We start from the raw sequence: 20,000 nt of genomic DNA on the forward strand, positions 1-20,000 counted from the left end.
CCATTGATTATTCATCATAACCTTTATTTAAACTCCGAGTACAACTGAGGGCAGGCCCTCATTTTCAACGTAGCCGAATAACAGAACACATAATTAGCAATATACAGTACAACAACATTTTTATATATGAATCAGAAGACAGAAAACACTGAAAACTAAAGACTATATATAAAAGATAGCCTGAGAAATAATGAAAACAGTTTCAATGTTGAACAAAAAGTGCTGGAAATAATTTCCCTGAATTTACCCATGAAGGAAAGGCAGTGACTTCTGGAGCTCATTCCAATCAAATGGAGCGCTGGCGGAGAATGAGCTGCTTTGCCTAACTTTGTGCAAGCAAATATTATTATTTTTATCGGTGCTGTCGGCCAGACAGACACCTCTTATCTCCCTATGAGTCCATATTCTAACTTGTTTATTGTAAATGTTTGCCCTATACGTGATCTCACTGCAGCGTCCAAAGTAGCATAACTTTCTGCTATACTCTTGCTATTTTTGAACATGATGAATCCTGAAACGTAACAGTTTTGGACTGTTTCCACCCTGACAGAGATGATATAAATAATATATATTTTTTATATTTCAACTAATCAACGAACCACTTAGAGCACTTAGAGCCTACACTTAATTGTGTACATTGTCATGCACGGTTTTTTTTTGTAGGGTTTTTTTACGTTTTTGGAAACGCTTCGCACCCGGATGACATGCGGCAAAAATAGGGATTGATTATTATCAATTATAGATCATTCTAAATTGATTAGTCACAATTTAATTTACTGTTGCACCCCCTGCAATCCACTGATGAAGGCAAATGATTTCATGACAACTTTATAGTCCAAGGAACTATTAGCTATATCACCAGTGACAGGACACAGACAGTGACTTGTTTTCAGGGCTTCGAGGGAGAAACAAACAACGGCAGCTGTACTGTACAGACAAAATAATATCTTAAACAAAGGGGGCACGGAACTGGAAAAGTCCCAATTTCTCACAGTTTTTTGGTTTGAGGCGTGCTGCAGCGTCCTCCATAGAACGTCCTCCATTGTTAGAAAGGAGAGCACGAGGGGACCAAGGAATTACAGCTGGTTTCGGGGGAACATCGAAGACTGAGCATTATAAAAAGATTACAATAGACCCTAGCCCCCTCCCCCCCCCCCCCCACACACACTCCCCCACCCAGAGGAGGAAAAAAAACGAAAGGCACATTTCGTCTCTGTGGAAATCTCATATATCACAAAAACTGTGACTCTTCAGGATTCAAAACCATTCTGACCGGGCACCCATTTTGGTGTTGGCATCATGTTATGCTTTAGCTATTGAAAAATAGCAGATCTACAAGCTCATATCGCGCCACCGAGTGGCGCGATACGAGCTTGTAGGTCTGCTATTTTTTGAAAAATCGAAGAACGACTGACATTTTTAGAATCTGATCTCAGGTCAGAATGGGTTAATCAGACCAGTGTGTGTCCAGTGGAAACCTCGTGTGAATCTGATCTCAGGTCAGAATGGGTTAAAAAAAATACAGCAGATCTACAGAGCTTTTACGTTTGGTGGATCTGCTCTATATACGTTTGTGTGACACTGTGGTGTGATCACACTTTACACACGCAGTGCTCACACACGCGTTAATTTACGGAAAGAAACACGCAAAAAAGTTAGAATATGGAGATAATGGGTTTCCGTGTGCACTGCGACGACTTACTGTATGAGTTTCCTTTAACCCATTCTGACCGGGCACCCATTTTGGTGTCGGCATCATGTTATGCTTTAGCTATTGAAAAATAGCAGATCTACAAGCTCATATCGCGCCACCGAGTGGCGCGATACGAGCTTGTAGGTCTGCTATTTTTGAAGAATCGAATAGCGAATCTAAATCTGATCTCATGTCAGAATGGGTTAATAGCTCTCTCTCTCTCTCTCTCTCTCTCTCTCCCCTATATATATCGTGATATAGCAGACCTTCTTTGTTCTCATGCATAATACCGGGGGCTATTTACATCAGAGTTGCACTGCATGCGCCGTATATGCACCATGTATGTAGAAGCAGCACTGCATGCATGGCATGCCTCCCTCCCTCCCCTCCCTCTCTCTCTCTCCCTCCCGGCACCTCGTATGCAGCCCCCCCCCCCCCCCCCCCTCTCTCTCGTGTCTTGGTGTCTTTAACCCCCGGGTCGTCCTGATGGCGGGGCGCTGGGGAGAGACTCCGCCTGCCTGTTGGCGTGTGTTTTTTTTTAATTAACGGGGCCTTCTTCTCTCTCATTAGGCAGAGTAGGAGCTGGACGCTGACAGCTCGGGCCACCCCCCCCCCCCCTCCCCCCCATCCTCCCTCCTATATATATATATATATGTGTGTACTCTCTATCTGCAGGGCGCTGTGGCGTTAACGCTGCATGCCAGTCGTATCGTGGCGTTGATTGTGACGGCACATTTTGATTTATAGTTTAGTTTTACTCTTTTGAATGCATTAATTAGTATACATAGTTTTAGTCATAATTAAGTCATCTGAAATGTTTTAATGTTTTTTTAGACTTTGCATGCTATAAATAGCCACACCGCGTTGCGCTGCTATACTTTCAGAGCGCAAACACCAGAGTGCAACCGGACATAAAACGTCTTGTCTTTCGGTTCGACTGGATCTCTCCTCCACTATAGTCCCCTCCCTAACATTTCAGTCCAGTTTATATTTTTTATAGTTTATTGTATAGCTTTATAGTTTTCATCGGTGAAAAAAGGTAATTCGACGAATGTTTTTCGCCCTAGTTAGTAGTTTTAGTTGACGAAATCAACACTGCTCTGCATGGGCGATGTCGCATTAACGCTATACACATGCCAGTGCCGCTCTCGCGGGAGCACAACGTTTTTGGGGAGGGGCTTGGATTGTGATTGGGTGAGACGGGTGAGCTACGGAGCGCTCCACTGTGTTCATTGTGGGGGGGGGGGGGGAGGGTTCTATTCTGTGCCTATCGGGTCGCAACTCGCACTCGGGTCACAACTCGCACTCGTGCTGAGTCGTCTCAAGCGAACTTGAGCCACGAGAGACACCACAGAGTGTCAAACGTTGCGTCTCAGTCGCAGTCTAACTAACTAACTATAGATCTAACTAACTATAGATCTAACTAACTATAGATCTAACTAACTATAGATCTAACTAACTATAGGTCTAACTAACTATAGATCTAACTAACTATAGATCTAACTAACTATAGATCTAACTAACTATAGGTCTAACTAACTATAGATCTAACTAACTATAGGTCTAACTAACTATAGATCTAACTAACTATAGATCTAACTAACTATAGATCTAACTAACTATAGGTCTAACTAACTATAGATCTAACTAACTATAGATCTAACTAACTATAGGTCTAACTAACTATAGGTCTAACTATAGTTACTATAGGTCTAACTAACTATAGGTCCTGCCCAGCACGGGGAGGAAAAGGTACGTTCACGTGCGAGCCTCACGCAATTCTCACGGCTGACACCCACACACGGCGGCGCGATCTGGTTGTGCTCAGACACACGCGTGTACGCACGCTCACGCACGCACACACACATGAAAGCGCGAGAGTCAACAAACTGTCCAATTGTCAGGAGTCAGATGCTGGAAGCCTGGGCTGTGCTGGTATGGTATCTAACTAAGACCCACGTTGGCCCAGGAGAGGCACAGAGATAAGCTGTTTGTCTCTGCTGTCAATGTGCTGCCAATTTGGTTTCCAATCACTTCAAATTCAAATCAACAGAAAAGACAGCACCGCAGAGGAGATCTGAGAGAATGGAGAGAGAGAGAGAGAGAGAGAGAGAGAGAGAGAGAGAGAGAGAGAGAGACTGACAGTAGGACAGGGGACGGAGAAGGAACAGGGGACGGGGGAACAACAGAGGAAGCCCTTGCAGTGAGGGATGCTAAGTATGAGAGAGAGAGAGAGAGAGAGTCAGATAAGATCAGCAAGCTTCTGTGAACACCATCCCCCTGTGTCCTACACTGGCTTCTTATCTCAACCACTGCAGACACCCTAAAGGGACACACACCCACAGAGAGAGAGAGAGAGAGAGAGAGAGAGAGAGAGAGAGAGGGGTGGGGAATAATATGGAGAAGAGAAAGGGAAAAGATGAAAGACAGTGACTATAGGGAATGGGTAGAGATGTATGAATACTTATTGTAGGGAAGAGAGAGGGGGGAGGGGAGGGGGGGGGGTGGTTGCTGAAGAAAAGAGACTCTTCCAAATCCACCCACTGTCACCAGCCCTCATTAAAAAGACAGAGGCGTTGGACCGCGCTGAGCTGTGACCTTGTCAACTACAGGAAGAAAAAGAAAAAAACCCTTGACTCCGCTATACCTCTGCGCACTATACGAAATACGAAAGGGTATAAAGCTGAACTCTGAGATTTAAAAGAAAAAAATGCCCGTAAGGGTCCTCCGGAATCCACCGTGTCTCTCTCGAGATACTAGTAGCACACGTGCTGAAAGCTCAAAATGTCAAACTGTAATTTCTCTTTTCTTTTTTTCAAGTCAGTTCCCTTTCATCCACCTTATTGCCCGCCGCGAGAAAATGCAAATCGTAAATCCAATTTCGTCGTCGCCTAATTGAATCGGGGGCTTAGCGCGGGGTCCGTTTCAGGCAGAACAAGTTCCGTGGCATTTCGGGGGCCCGGGTGTAATCCATTCAGAATACTGGAGTTTACAATCAGACTCCATTCCTTATAAGATTACTATTATTTCTTTTCCCCTCCATATTCAAGGCCCTTCTACGCCATGCTGCTAATCATATAGCATCTCTAGGACACGAAAGGTTGAGGCGGGGGGAAAAAATCATGTCAGTTGATATCATTGCGTGTGAGTGAGTATTGTACTGTACATATATATATATACATACAGTACACTCATAGTCACAGTACTGTATACGTAAGCGTGCGTGCGTGCGTGCGTGTATGTATGCGGCCACACGGACACACAAACAGTAGATATGCAGGGTGGGCTATACCCATTAACACACATTCACTTGCTTCACATTCATACAGTGCTGTCTCTCTCTCTCTCTCTCTCTCTCTCACACACACACACACACACACACACACACACACACACACACACACACACACACACACACACACACACACACACACACACACACAGTCTTATAGGCGCTGCTGCTGCTCAGTGCAGACTCATTTTTTTCCTGCTGCTGGTGGCGCGGTGCTGCTGTGCCACTCCACCAGTGCTGCTGGAGATTAAGTGCCTTGCTGAAAGGCACCTTGACGCTGGAGTCTCTCTGCCCGCGCAGCTGCAGAGCCAGCCCTGGGATGTGAACCGCTAACACTCTAGTCACGAGTGCAAGTCTACTCCTGTAACCTTGGGAGTTGCTTGGTCACGGTATTAAAAGTGTCACCCGCTTCCATGGACCCACGTCCTATACAGGAAGCAGTGGTGTCTGTGCTATAGCTCAATTGGTTCTGATCAAAGTGGGGCCCGGGGAAGGACCCCATGGGATGGGGGGGTGCCAGTAGTAAGGGGTCCCCAGCTAAATGTGCTTTGTTTTGTTTAGTTTTTTATACTTTGGCTGTTCAAAAACAGTAGATCTGCACGATCATATCGTGTCACTTCGTGTCACAATATGAGCTTGTATAGATCTGCTATTTTTCTATACACGAACATTTAAACTCAGATCTTTGCTTCTGGATGTCCCTGGCAAAATGGTTTTCGACGGGGGTCTGCAGCCAAATATATCTCATTTTGGGGATCGTTGACACTGTGCTATATAGCTCGCTGCGTCGTTCTTGTCCCATTAGGAGAACGGAGGTCAGGTTGTGTCGTCCCCTCCTCGTGACAAGCCTCCATGAATGCATTCATGGTGTAATACACAGCCCGCACAGTCGGCGTGTTTCTAGAGCTATTAATTACTTCGTAGCCATTATGCCTCAGCTCATGCCTTCCAAAGCTACGCTGGAGAAATGTTATTGCGCAGATTTCTCCATGCAATTATCCCAGGCCTATTAATTCTAGGATTGTTTTTTTTTTAAAGAGCTGAAAGTTCCCTCCTCTCGTCTCGCCACCATCCTTGTATAGAACCAGAGCTTGTAGATCTGATATTTTCGTCAAATGTTTGCGGTTCAAATGGTTAAACCACTGAAAACACAGCATTGGTATTGTTGTGGGGAAAGCTTTAAGCCAGGATCAATCTGCTATTTTCAGTGAACGCTTTCCCCACAATAAATCCTCTAGTTTAGAGCCATGAGGGACTCCGGTCAGCTATATGAGGTTTAAGTGGTTAACCCATTCTGACCGGGCACCCATTTTGGTGTCGGCATCATGTTATGCTTTAGCTATTTAAAAATAGCAGATCTACAAGCTCGTATCACGCCACTCGGTGGCGCGATACGAGCTTGTAGGTCTGCTACAAAAAAAAATCGAAGAACGACTGACATTTTTTAGAATCTGATCTCAGGTCAGAATGGGTTCATCAGACCAGTGTGTGTCCGGCGGAAACCTCGTATGAATCTGATCTCAGGTCAGAATGGTTTAAGTGGTTAAAGGGCTTTATGTTAATGTGTGTCTCAGTGCCTCATATAGTCCTGGAACTCTGCCTTGGAAAACTTTGTCACGAAAACTTTGTTAAAGAAGCGTCCGAATGCAGTCAATAATAGTTCTGTTAGCACGTAGGCTATCTCCTCCAGAGAGGTTTGACCAAGGACAGCCTTTGCTCAGAAAACACTGGAATATATTTTTTTGTGTTTTCCTTTTTTTTCTTTTTTTTAAGGCTGACCTTAAGACAAGAACCTTATCCCACTCGATTTTTTTTGGTTAAGCATGGCTTAGAATAGATAATAGTCTTCAATTCACTTGGGTCAAAATAAAAAATAACAGAAAACATCCCGAGTTGAGAGAAATGCCCTATGGCCTCGTTAGAGGAGAAGAAACAAAGGATAAAGAGGTATACAGAACTGAATGGCATTGAGGAGAGTTCTGATCCAGTCGTGTACAGCTGACTCTTGGTGAGCTTGATGTGATTGTTCAGATCGATACCAACACAAACAACTTTGTTTTGGAGCTTGTCGAACAGAGAGTTCTCTTTCAGAGCATCTTATGTATTCATTCGACTATACTTTAACAAATTCCAAAGGGCTCAATTGTGGGCTCCCTCCTGTTTGAACACAAGTGAAGAATCGATTTGCGATGCACTGTGAGCTTGTAGATTGGCTGTTTCCATCGAATATAGTGTATAGGCCCATGAATATGGACACTATAGCGTTCAAGAGAGCGATCACGTTCATCAATTATTATGCAAAGCGATGTTGTGCTGAGATGATTTTATACTCGCCTTACAAACTAAGCTTTGCTGAACAGTTATGGTGCCAATTAATGCTGACACCCAAAAACACTCTGTGATTTAGATACTTGATTTGGGATATTTTCTATATTACTTTCACTCCACTTTCACAACTCCACTACATTTCAAAGGCAAACATTGTACTTTTGACTCCACTATAGGACCACTACATTTCTATCATAGGATTTCTATAGGAAGGGAAGTACATTATTTATTAACCAATTCAAATTGACTGAAAATAGCTGATCCACAAGCTCCCCAAGACATGTCGTGAGCTCGTGGATCCATGCTATTTTCACTGTTATCGATGTTTTCTTTTGTTGTTGTTTTTTAGATTAGTTTGAGGCTTTTCTGCCTTTATTATGTATCAAGTGAAGACTGACAGAGGAGAGAGAGAGAGGGAGAGAGAGAGGGAGAGAGAGAGAGAGAGAGAGAGATGCAGCTAAGGTCGCCATGAATGGGACTCGAACATGCAACGCGCTGTCAGGCCAAAGCCTATATGTGGCATGCGCAACCACACACACACACACACCCCCACAAACACACACACACACACACACACACACACACACACACACACACACACACATGTTCACGGCAACATTCCGGCAACAGGGTTGGTAATTCAATAAAGTGAGCGGCAGTCCGTCATGTCCCCTTCACCTACCCCGACCTTTAACCCATTCTGACCTGAGATCAGATTCATACGAGGTTTCCGCCGGACACACACTGGTCTGATGAACCCATTCTGACCTGAGATCAGATTCTAAAAAAATGTCAGTCGTTCTTTGATTTTTCAAAAAATAGCAGACCTACAAGCTCGTATCGCGCCACTCGGTGGCGCGATATGAGCTTGTAGATCTGCTATTTTTAAATAGCTAAAGCATAACATGATGCTGACACCAAAATGGGTGCCCGGTCAGAATGGGTTAAGATCATTACTCACCATGGAAGAATAGACAAGAGGTTGATGGGAGGCTATTTTAGGGGGGAGGGAGGGATACTGGCGGCGGCAAGGTCTCTGGGAGCGCTTTCGCTCCCCCTGTATCATCTTAAAAATCTTTAATTGGCAGCTGTAAACCCTGATTAAATAAAAAAAGAAAGCACTTTGAAGCCCCACAATCCGAGCTGGGAGAATAGCGTATAGAGTATGCTCGCACCGCCAATAAGAGGGGCTTAAAAAGAAAACTCCGACTTCAATTGCCCTTCAGAGACCATCAACACTTTTTTTTTACCCCCTTTTTTTTCATCCTGTAAAACAGGCCTTAAAAGTTCAGAAGCTGTTTTCGGGGACTAATGAATACTGGTCTTGAGCGTGATATTATTTCAGCGCAGAGTGCGACAGAACTATATTATATTACGAGAGTGATGGCGAGTTAATTTATAATGGACTGTTATAGCAGTCCCCGGCTCTCTCCTATATAGACTCCATAATGCAGATTCCTCAACTCTCACTTCAGCACAAGACTGCTGGCCGGAAACCCTGCATGTCCAGGACTGTTACTCAGGCATGTGCACACATAGACATAAAAAAACTGCCCTCTCCAGACCGTGAATGCAACATTTACTATGGCCATACTATAGTAAATGCATGCCATACCTGAAGGTTCAGCAGAATCGACTTTTTCCAAACTCTCCTGAACTTGAATGCACATTTTGCGTTGGAATAATTTCTCTTTTGTGTAGAAATCCAAGTCGTATTTAGGCTGCATCGTCAGTAGCTAAAGAGTGTGCACATACTAGCTGCCTACTCTGAGGTAGGCAGCTACATACTACATACTATATACTACATACTACATACACATATAGCTGCCTACTCTGAGGTAGGCAGCTCATAATATATGATCCGCTATTTCTGACACTTTTGCCAAAAGTGCCCTTTAAGGGAATTTCAGCCCTGCTGCCTCTCTAGCATTCATACTTTTCAGGAAATGGATCCTATTATGCATAGTATTTATAGCCACGGTTCAATATGTGTAAAACCCACAGACACACTTAGCCTACATTATTATTATTTTTTTTATATTATATTTGTTTTTTACACACAATAATGTGTCGATTCTCCACCTCTCGTAAGCTTGTAGATCGGCTATTTTTGCTACTTTTGTGTGACACTGTACTGTAGCTACTATGACGAAATATGGAGATGCAAGGTTTATGTCCCGACAGCGACCACGCGGAACCTTTGACACAGTCGGGGCGACTGTGGCTCAGGAGGTACAGCAGGTCGTCCAATGATCCATGGGTCGGCGGTTCAAATCCCGGCTCCTCCTGTCTACATGTCAAAGTGTCCTTGGGCAAGACACTGAACCCCAAATTGCTCCCGCATGGCTTCCGCCACAATCGGTGTGTGAATGGGTGAATGTAATGCACAGTCTATGTAAAGCGCCTTGGATAAAGGCACTATATAAATGCACCATTTACCATTTACAGTCAGACGTGGAGTGAGAGAGCGAACGAACGAGGACCAGGGTGGAGAACGAGGAAACCAGCCGCCGCCAGTGCTAGGCAGGTGAAGTATGAGATTCAAAAAGGGACATTAGTACAATCTTGTATTTCTTGTTACAACATTTGTCACTGATAAAAAAAAATGGGGCATTAAATAATAATGGAGGCCATTAGTGATTCCAGTTCTAACTAACTGTAACCAAATAAGTCCCCATGCCTGGTCTGCGGCGAAATGAGGCTATGACGATGTTTGAAATGAAACTCATTACACACCGCGCGCACGGCCTGGGTGAATATACTGGCCGGAAGGGTTTTTTGCAATAAATTTCGATAACTGGACATGTCCGGCGAAACTGTCTTCGCCCATTGTGCTAAATTACTTTAACTTTTTTTTTTTTTTTACAGTTAATGCGTGCCATTTTTCAGCAATGCACTAGCATAATAGCAGCAGAGAACAAATGGTCTGTGCGTTGCCCGCCAAACGCCTGGGGAAGTGATAAAGTCTCCTGATTTATGACAAACCAAAACAGTCGAAAAGAATAACAATGTCTTCCGTATAGCCTGGTCCTCTTCTCAAGTTGACTCTGGTGTGAAACACTGGTTCTATTAAAGAATAACAATGTCTTCCGTATAGCCTGGTCCTCTTCTCAAGTTGACTCTGGTGTGAAACACTGGTTCCCAAACTATTTCACGTCAAGGACCCCCAAATTGACAATAATCAGCCAGCGGACCCCCATTTGAAAGGATATGCCAGGGACCCCCATAAGAGAAGATTTCTACGGCTCTAGCGGTGATTCTCAACCAGTTTAGACTTCCATTTGTACACTCTCAGAGTTACAGACCCATGAAGGGTCCATTTGGTTTCAAACTATCATTTAGCTGGGGATGCCCTGGACCCCACTTTGGGAACCACTGGTGTAAAGTAACGCCAATTTTTTCAACTTTCTGTACTTTTCCTACACATGAGAGGAAATATTATATACTTAAACTTTTTGTTTTTGAAAACTTTAATTACTAGTTAATTTGTAGATTTGGATTATTATTACAAAACATAGGCTACATTAGCCCCTTTCAGCCATATGTAATTCGGCTATTTGAAAAGAGACGATCCACATACGAGCTCACAACCCGCCGCTTTGCAACATGTTGTGGAGATTTGCTATTGGAGATTCGCTATTTTCAAAAGAAGAGGATTTTGAAAATGGGACATTTTGCATATTGACATGCCATACTTTTACTTTTGGTACTTTAAGCACATTTTGATGCAGATACTTTTGTACTTTTATTCAAGTAAAATTTCTATATTGTGATTTTGGTATACTTTTAAGTTTAGCGCGCAAGTACTTTTTCCGTCACTGCAGATCTGCAAGCTCACAATGTGCTGTGAGCATGACGCTCTGGCGTTATATTGTCAGTCTGTGACACCATGCTGTGCAACTAAGTTTATAGATCTGCGTTAACAGTGATGCCGCTCTGAAACACATAAATACAACAAAAAACACCTGAGTTTGAAGACTCGATGTTACCGTCCCCTTGATGGAAAAAAGATATAGTAGAAGAACATGGAAGAAAGAGAAGAACGTTATAGTTTTGCGCATGCGCATGCGTGCGTGTGTTTGTGCTTGTGCGTGTGCGTGTGCGTGTGCGTGTGCGTGTGCGTGTGCGTGTGCGTGTGTGTGTGTGTGTGTGTGTGTGCACCATGCAGTCCCCGTAGATAACGAGTCCCCATCTCCCAGAGTGTCCGTCTCTCTAAGCTGTGCTAATCGATGGGCAGGCAGAGGAAAAAGGGCCAGCTCTAATGTGTTGTATGTGAAGGATTTACTGGAGAGCAAAGCCACTGAATCAATGGAGTAGAAAATGCATTATTAGGACAGTGTCGTCCAACACCCCCCCGTCCCATCCCCACTCAACCCCCCCTCCCACCGCACCGCTCCGCTCCACTCCCCCCCGAGGGCCGGGTGACAGGACTCGACGCAAACGGAACGGGACGCAAACGCACGAATACGCGCCGACGTGTGGCGAATGGCGAGTGAGGTTGAACGCCATAAAGCAGTGACCTGCACATGCCTGTTAAGTGGTCAGATGGGTGGGCCACGAGTTCATTTTCAGAGTGTGTTTATTTTAATGATCAAGCCCGCATAGATTGGATTATCCGACTAAAAACATTCACGTGGAATCAAGCAAGCGGTATAGACGGCAAATGGCAAAACGCGCTGTGTAGGGCACGGAGCGGTAAAACGATTAAATGTTTTAACGTTGATGCTATACCGCTTACCGTCCTGCTCCCGTCCACCGCTTGCCTGGTCCCATGTGAATGCAGCATAATACAGCAGGCATGGGACTAATAGTATAGTTTATTGTGATATTTAATTCCTTCCCCTTTTATCTTCGACGCGCAGGGAACACATGTAGCCACAGCTGATCTACGAGCCTACTACACCACGTTGCATCAGCGACGCGCAGGGAACACATGTAGCCACAGCTGATCTACGAGCCTACACCACGTTGCATCAGCGACGCGCAGGGAACACATGTAGCCACAGCTGATCTACAAGCCTACACCACGTTGCATCAGCGACGCGCAGGGAACACATGTAGCCACAGCTGATCTACGAGCCTACACCACGTTGCATCAGCGACGCGCACGCGCACCTGTACACTGCAGACACATAATGGCTCCCGTGACGGTGAAGCATATATATACCTCCTAAGATACTTCTAAGCTGCCCGACATCATTCAGGCTGACAAATCGCTACACTTAACACGTCCTACTTCAGCTATTTTGTCAGGAAATGTTTGGGGCGACCCAAATGTAGTTTTCATTTTTTTCTGCCGTATGAATTATTTAACAAGGAATGACTCCACCGATGAACCGCACAATGTAGAATCTCAAAGTTTGCTTTGATCATTAAGATCTTTATTCAAGTAAATGGAGCTATAATGCAACTAATTTTGGTCAATGAAGTGGACGCGTGCAATGTGTTTTACTGTAACAAAGGTCATTATACAGTACCTGTAACTGTGCAGAAAATCTGTGTATTTACGGTTCAAAATGATGTCAGAATGGCATTTAAAGTTGAAATGGCAACACGATGTTATAACAACAACTTGTGTGGAGTTTCATGGAGTTACACTTGGAAGACAAAGTACTTGTGCCTGAGGGAGAGGTCTTGTGTCCTGTTCCCCCAGACACAAGACTATTAATATTCCTCTGTGTACCTCTCCTCTCCTCTCCTCTCCTCTCCTCTCCTCTCCTCTCCTCTCCTCTCCTCTCCTCTCCTCTCCTCTCCTCTCCTCTCCTCTCCTCTCCTCTCCTCTCCTCTCCTCTCCTCTCCTCTCCTCTCCTCTCCTCTCCTCCCCTGCCGTCCCCTCCCCTCCCCCTCCCCTCCCCTCTCCTCTCCCCTCCCATTATCCCGCCTCGGCGGACATCCTGTCCTCTCCCCCATCCTGCCTCGCCAACCTGCGAGACGGAGATGAGCGGATGATCCAAATGCAGGAGGGGGGAACAACATGAATCATTACACTTCCTGTTGTTGCACGCACGTCGTATCCCGGGGAAGAGAGGGCGAGAGAGAGAGAGAGAGAGAGATCCCGGGGCTCCGATTGATTCCGGAGACTTAATTGGCTTTATTAGCCAAGATGTTGGGCCCCGCAAGGCGGCTCCCGGAGGCCGCAGACTCCCCCCCCCCCCCCCCCCCCCCCCATCCCACTCCTCTGGAGGAGAAAGCCTGCGTAATTGTTTTCCCTCCATCTTCCGTGTCATTGTCAGATGGGTCCTACGGGATTATTAGCAACCCCCAGGTCCCTCAATAATTCATCCGGAGCTATTTATACACAGATGGAGGAGTCCTCTAAAGTCTCCCCCCCCCAGTGAGCTTATCTGACTGCTCAGACAGACAGACAGACAGACAGACAGACAGACAGACAGACAGACAGACAGACAGACAAGGAGAGAAAGAGAGAAAGAGAGAGACCAGGAGATAAAGAGAGTGGGCGAGACAAGGAGACTATGAGGCGCTGAGGCGGACACAAAAATAAATGTAAAGGTGGGAGAAAGTCTTAGGGGTGGATCAAACAGAAACGCAGAAATGAAGAGAATGCGGGGGAGGGGGGTGGTGGTGTGGGGGGGGCTGAAGAGGGTTTAAGGGAACAGAGAGAGAGAGAGAGAGAGAGAGAGAGAGAGAGCGTTTGTAGGCGGAGCCACAATGACAGACAGCGTTTGTGGTGTAATGTGCAAAGTTTCAAGGTGAAAGCCGCTCTCTCCTCCACCGCTTTGCCAAAGTGAACAAAAGCACCATCTCGGGAATAGCATAGCCCCGCATGGCTCTCATTAATGGCTTTTAATCTCCCGCCTTTCTTTTTCCCTTCATTTAACGCAATTAAGATGTTTGCGAAGCCGCTATATATATGCGAAGGGCAGATGAAAGACGCGCGTTGGATTTCCATATTATGCAAAAAGCAAACAGCAGTTATATCCCCCCGCTTTCCGACCTGCCGTCGCGTATAATAACACCAACAATGCAGCCAAAGCCATTCCTTAAATCACCCCTAATAATTCGCAAACACAACATTAGCGCATTAGCATATCCGTATTTGTGCATTAAGCAGCTTCTAATCCCAAACAGGTTGCGGGGCTGCGGAGAGGGCTGCCATGCTTTTAATAGCCTTGCGGATACCTGTGTATTTCCTGCCTGCCCGCGGAGGGGACATTCTGTTGTTGTCAGACTAATGAGGCCTTTGGCTAACACAAAGTTGATTTTCAAAGTCCTTTTGTCGGCTCTCCAGCCGCAGATAATTATAAATATTTAGCCCCGTTGGCAGACGGGGGTTTTTATCCGGCTCACTCAGTCAGCGCACTCAGCTCCCTCTTGGACAAATTGGGATGCATTGAAATGCAAAGATTCGAATCTGAGTTTTTCTTTTCAAACATTCTGCAGTGAAGTCACATTAGTCAGGACGACGATATATATATATAACGCTGTTGGGGGGGGGGAAAGATTTGGTTGGACACACAAGTAAAAATTGCTGCTCGATGCTGTCGGGTTATACAAGAAGAAGCATCGCAGATATGAAAGAAGTTGCTTTCTTATTGATGACGTTTCGCTCCGCCATATACTGTGTATCTGGGAGAAGGGGGGAAAAAAAGAGCTTGGCAAATAAATCCTTAACGCAAGCAAAACACCAGGGCTTAGCTCTGCAGCTTGACAGGAGGTTAATTTGTGGAATACATAATAAATGGCGTGGGCACGGGAACGTTCTTGCTTGTGCCTGTACTGTACTGTACCGTCTACGAGGGGGATTGTTTGTTGTTCGACAGTGACTCGACGGTTCAAGTGAATCATGGAGAGGAAGGGTTATCGGAGCAGAATGAAAATCAGTGGTGGAGAAAGCACTACTTGAGTAAAAGTATCAATACTGCAATATAGAAATACTCTGTCACAAGTAAGAAGTCCAGAATAAGACATTTACCTTTAAACACATTTTGAGCTTGTGTAGATCGGCTATTTTCAAATAATATATGGTATAGGCTACTAATAATGTATGTTTTGTAATAATAATAATCAAAATCAAAGTAAACTAACTAAAGTTTTCAAATAAATGTAGTGGAGTATAAAAAACAATGCAATCCCCAGGAACAACGCCGCCTTCCGTCCCATGCATAGGCTGCTGATATTGCCTTGGACCATGTGGTGGTTTCTCCGCTCTGTTCATGGGGTAGGTGAACCTTAATTCCATTGGCTTTAAATGAATTGACCCTCATGGCCTCGGCCCAGGCTCTGCTCCAGGTATTGATGCACCCAGTCTCCGCCAGCTGCTTCTCTCTAGGGAATGCACAGCTTATCAACTAGCTAGTGATAACACAACGCACGCACGCACGCACGCACGCACGCAGGCTTCTGTCTCTATCTATAAAGGCCATGGAATCAGTCCACGCCCGGCAAGCTGGTGTGTGTGTGTGTGTGTGTGTGTGTGTGTGTGTGTGTGTGTGTGCGTGTGTACAGTATAGGTTTGGCCAGGGTTTCTATCTTCTCTTCTGTGATTAAAAGGCCAAACTAATAAGCTGTGTCTCGGGGAGAACCTGCGCTGCGCTGGGAGAGACATCAGAAGCCATTAAATTGCAAATCTGTAATAATCTGCTGAAGTCGTTTTCTTTTTTTTTGGCCCAGATTGGTTCCCTGGGCTGATTTGTTGAATGGAAGCTGTGCTACTGTATATATAGCCTATGAATGGCTGTAAAAATCACACACCCACCTGGGTGCATATCTTTGGTTCTTTGGTCCGAAGTCCTAAGAGTAACGCAATAACCCGACGTTCCTTACCGTAAACGCAATAACCCGGCATCATTACCGTAAACGCAATAACCCGACATCCTAACAGTAACGCAATAGTCCCACACCCTACCCCGAATCCTAACCTAACCCTAACAGCTCTTAACCGGCCACGCATGTGTCTTAACTAGGGGTGGGTCCCGAATCTCGGGACCAAGTATGTACCGAACCGAACGTGCCAGGGTACCGGGTACCCATTACAATAATTCAATTTCGGTTCTCTCTATCGGTCCCCACAGACACGCAGTCACACAATATTTATTTATTTTCTTCCCTTAATAGACGCGCAGGGAACAGAGCTGATCTACAAGCCTACATTGCGTTGCATTAGCGACGAGTTGTGGGCTCGTGGCTTGCAGAGGCGGAGCCATCTCTCTGCATGGAGTTAGACAGTTAGTTGTCGAGGAGTCTAGAGACAGTGACACGCGCTGTGCCTGGCACTGAGGCAACATCATTATTAAAGTTTCTTAAACGTAATTTTCAAGTGAAGTTTATGGGAGGAAACTTTTAAGAGGGGACAGGAATCTTGCGCCTTGTCTGAGTCTTCACTGCATACGTGCGCAGCATTGAATCAACATGAGACAAGGAGAGAAAGCGTTGGTGCACTCACTTCGAGTGCGCACCCGTGTGTGTGTGTGTGTGACTGTGAGTGTGTGTGTGTGTGTGTGTGTGTGTGTGTGTGTGTGTGTGTGTGTGTGTGTGTGTGATCACGGCGTAGGGTCCAGATACCCAGTCTAACTTCGAGAGGTGGCGAAAAAACAACAAAAGATAGCCTACTTTGGGCAGCCCGTGTGCATGCACATTTCTGTTAGTAGCAAACCACAGCATGCAAGCCGCCTTTGTTTTCAATGATCCCCCATTGATGCGCTGCCCCCTTCCCTTCATTAGCGATGCTAATTTACACAGTCAATCGTGTGTGTGTTGCTCTCAGATCTCAGACATGCTTTTATTTGTTATTGGTAATAAGAGAAGTAGCCTACAACACTATTGCCCTGGGTAAATACAGAATCAATATTATATAGATACATTTAAAAGAATCACTATATTATCCACAAATGGCTCAATAAAGGAGAAGATGTTATACTATTCATTATACATGTCTTTAGTTTACAGTATACACTCTGCTCTGACATGCCATGCAGACTGTGCACCACATGAGACTACATGAGACTATCTTCTTTTTTTTTTATGTGTCTTAACCGGCCATGCATGTGTCTTAACCAGCCACGCATGTGTCTTAACCGGCCACGCATGTGTTTTAACCAGCCACGCATGTGTTTTAACCGGCCACGCATGTGTCTTAACCGGCCACACATGTGTCTTAACCGGCCACACATGTGTCTTAACCGGCCACGCATGTGTCTTAACCGGCCACGCATGTGTCTTAACCGGCCACGCATGTGTCTTAACTGGCCACGCATGTGTCTTAACCGGCCACGTATGTCGAAATATTGGTATGTCAGACTAACATATGCCCCCCCGCCCAGCTGAGGCCATTGTTGCTAGCAGGTGGTGGGCAGTAACATAGAGTACTGACTGATGACCCAGTCAGAGTCTCTGGTATGAGTCTTCTACTGACTGATGACGTCATCAATGATTTGGCTCAGGAATGCGAAAGAAACAACAACAAAAAACTCCATAAATTCAAGGCTTTCGCTGAAAATAGCCGATTGACAAGTAGCAACGCAATGCGCAGTGGTGGATATACATGTACTCACATGTTTTACTTAAGTAAAAGTATCAATACTGCAAAACAGAAATACAGTACAGACTCTAAGAGATAAGAATTCAAAATTAACGGGAGTAAAAGTACAAAAGTATTGGCTTCAAAATGTACTTAACTGTACCAAAAGTAATAGTACTCATTGTACAGAATGTCCCATTTCATGTTTGAAGTTTGAAAATAGCAGATTTACAAGCTGTGTCACATCACAAAGCATTGTTAGCTTGTAGATTGGTTATTTAGTAAAAGTAGAAGTAAAAGTATTAACACTTGAAAATACGTCAAGTTAAGTACAAACACCTCAAAATTGTTCTGTTCCGTTGTTTATTTCACGTTTGTGTTTTATTTTGAAAATATGTGAATTCATTGTTTCCTATGGCAGCCAGGTAGTGTCTCTTTAAGAAATACAGGAAGTAGTCTTCAGTTTTGTCATGTCATGTGGATTCCATTGCACACATTTCAGACTGGAACTTGTTGTATCTTCAAACATCTGCTCCTCAAATCTCCCAGTTAGAGCACCACTGGTATGTATTGTAATGTTTTCACCTGTTCTTTCATTGTGGTACATTATTTTTGAGGGGCGCCAGCTTTGAGGGTTTGTGTAAACACAAACACTGTCCTGCAGAACACACATTGAATGCCATTGACAATGAATGGCCATGTGTTTGTGTAAACACAATGTGTAAACACAAACATTGAAGACAAAAGTTAGGACGCAAATTGTGAATGGCCAGAATGAGATGATGTATGATGATAAGAGTGCCCCTCACTTCACACGGTACATGTGACTTTTGTGATGTTTTGTGAAGTTTGATGTAAAAAGCTCTTACACACCTGTCTAAACGTATACCGGTCCATTTCTGGTTAAATTACCGCTGCTGTAGCCTCGGTACCAGGCTTTCATTTTCGCCTGCCTAAAAATGAAAGCCTGGAGGAGCGCATAGACCAATTATTTGTTTACAAGCATTGGGACTGGGCGCATGGGTGACTGTTTCATGTAATCAATTCCCAACAGATCTCCAAAGCGGTTGTTTTGGGGAGCGCTGGTTTCAGTCCATTCAACCTCCTCTTGTGTGTTGGCTAGTGAGGTGCACCCTAGGAGACATTTATACTCCATTGCGCAACAGTATTGCGCACAGAGAACAGCGGATATACAAGCTCACATCGCGTCGCGGACGTAACTGTTATGAGCTTAGAGGTCTGCGTGCGGGACAGTATAAATTATACTTGATGGGCTGCAGGTGCGCGTGCACTCGTGCACAAACAGGCTCTGCTGCCGCGATCATGAGCGCACCTCCCATTCTTATGACAGCGACTGGAGGTGTGGTTTTGAATTGCTATTATTCTTCGCACACAACAGAAACCAAGGATTATACATTTCAAGGGCGAGAGATCACAATAAAATCCTAATCATTCTTCCTCCACACTGGGAGAAAAACAGCATCTGAAAGTTTGTTGGTGCATTTAGTGCAGTGAGAACTTTTCCATTGCATCTCATGAGAGGCAGGGTTCTTGTGCGGGCGGCCTGCGCACGCATGCTGGTTCTTATCAGTGTGACATCGTCTGTTAAGAGGAGGGGCCGGGGGGGCCGGGGGTGACTGACAGATCGGTGAGATTCAATCCACTGTGTGAAAAGACAGTTAATATACGATAATATACCGGAGTTTACCGGAGTTTGTTGGAAAGTTTAACGGGAGTTTCCTGTAATATACTAATATAAGTATTCCATGCCTTTTGTGCAGTGGCAGGGTTGTGCGCTAATCTCCTCCGCGCCCCGCCCCTCTAGACCAGAAACCTAACACATTAGCTCAGGCTACCGCTGCTGTAAAGTTGTTTCTCTTGGCCTACATGGTTTATTTCAAGTTGATTGGCCTTATACTTGTTCTGACTTTGTTGTACTGCTGCAGAAAGGGTCTGTCGTACATTCATTGTGTTTACGCGACTTCAAAGTCCTGGTGCCAATTGGACACAGTCGTGTTATGCAGTGAAGTGGTTCCAATTGTCGAATTGTTCATTTATTTTACATGCAATGTGTTTACACTATAAGCATTATGCTGTTTACACTTCCGACTGTCAATTAACCTGATGACTAAAGGACGGAACGGTCTCCTGAGGTTTGAGGGAAGGAAGGTGTTTATACTTTACTGCCAAGTTATACACTCTACGTAATG

The 20,000-nt window shown here is 44.9% G+C and overlaps 1 protein-coding gene across 1 annotated transcript in view; it reads right to left on the reverse strand.

Annotated features, from left to right (window-relative positions):
- The window catches only part of celf4 (CUGBP, Elav-like family member 4), a gene marked incomplete at its 3' end in the record, with an annotated part of 184,713 nt that overhangs the window by 140,210 nt on the left and 24,503 nt on the right, over nucleotides 1-20,000 (reverse strand). The gene's annotated exons all lie outside the window — the stretch shown is intronic.

This window comes from Protomyctophum parallelum, assembly GCF_964188405.1.
Source record: "Protomyctophum parallelum genome assembly, chromosome: 8".
Taxonomy (NCBI): domain Eukaryota; kingdom Metazoa; phylum Chordata; class Actinopteri; order Myctophiformes; family Myctophidae; genus Protomyctophum; species Protomyctophum parallelum.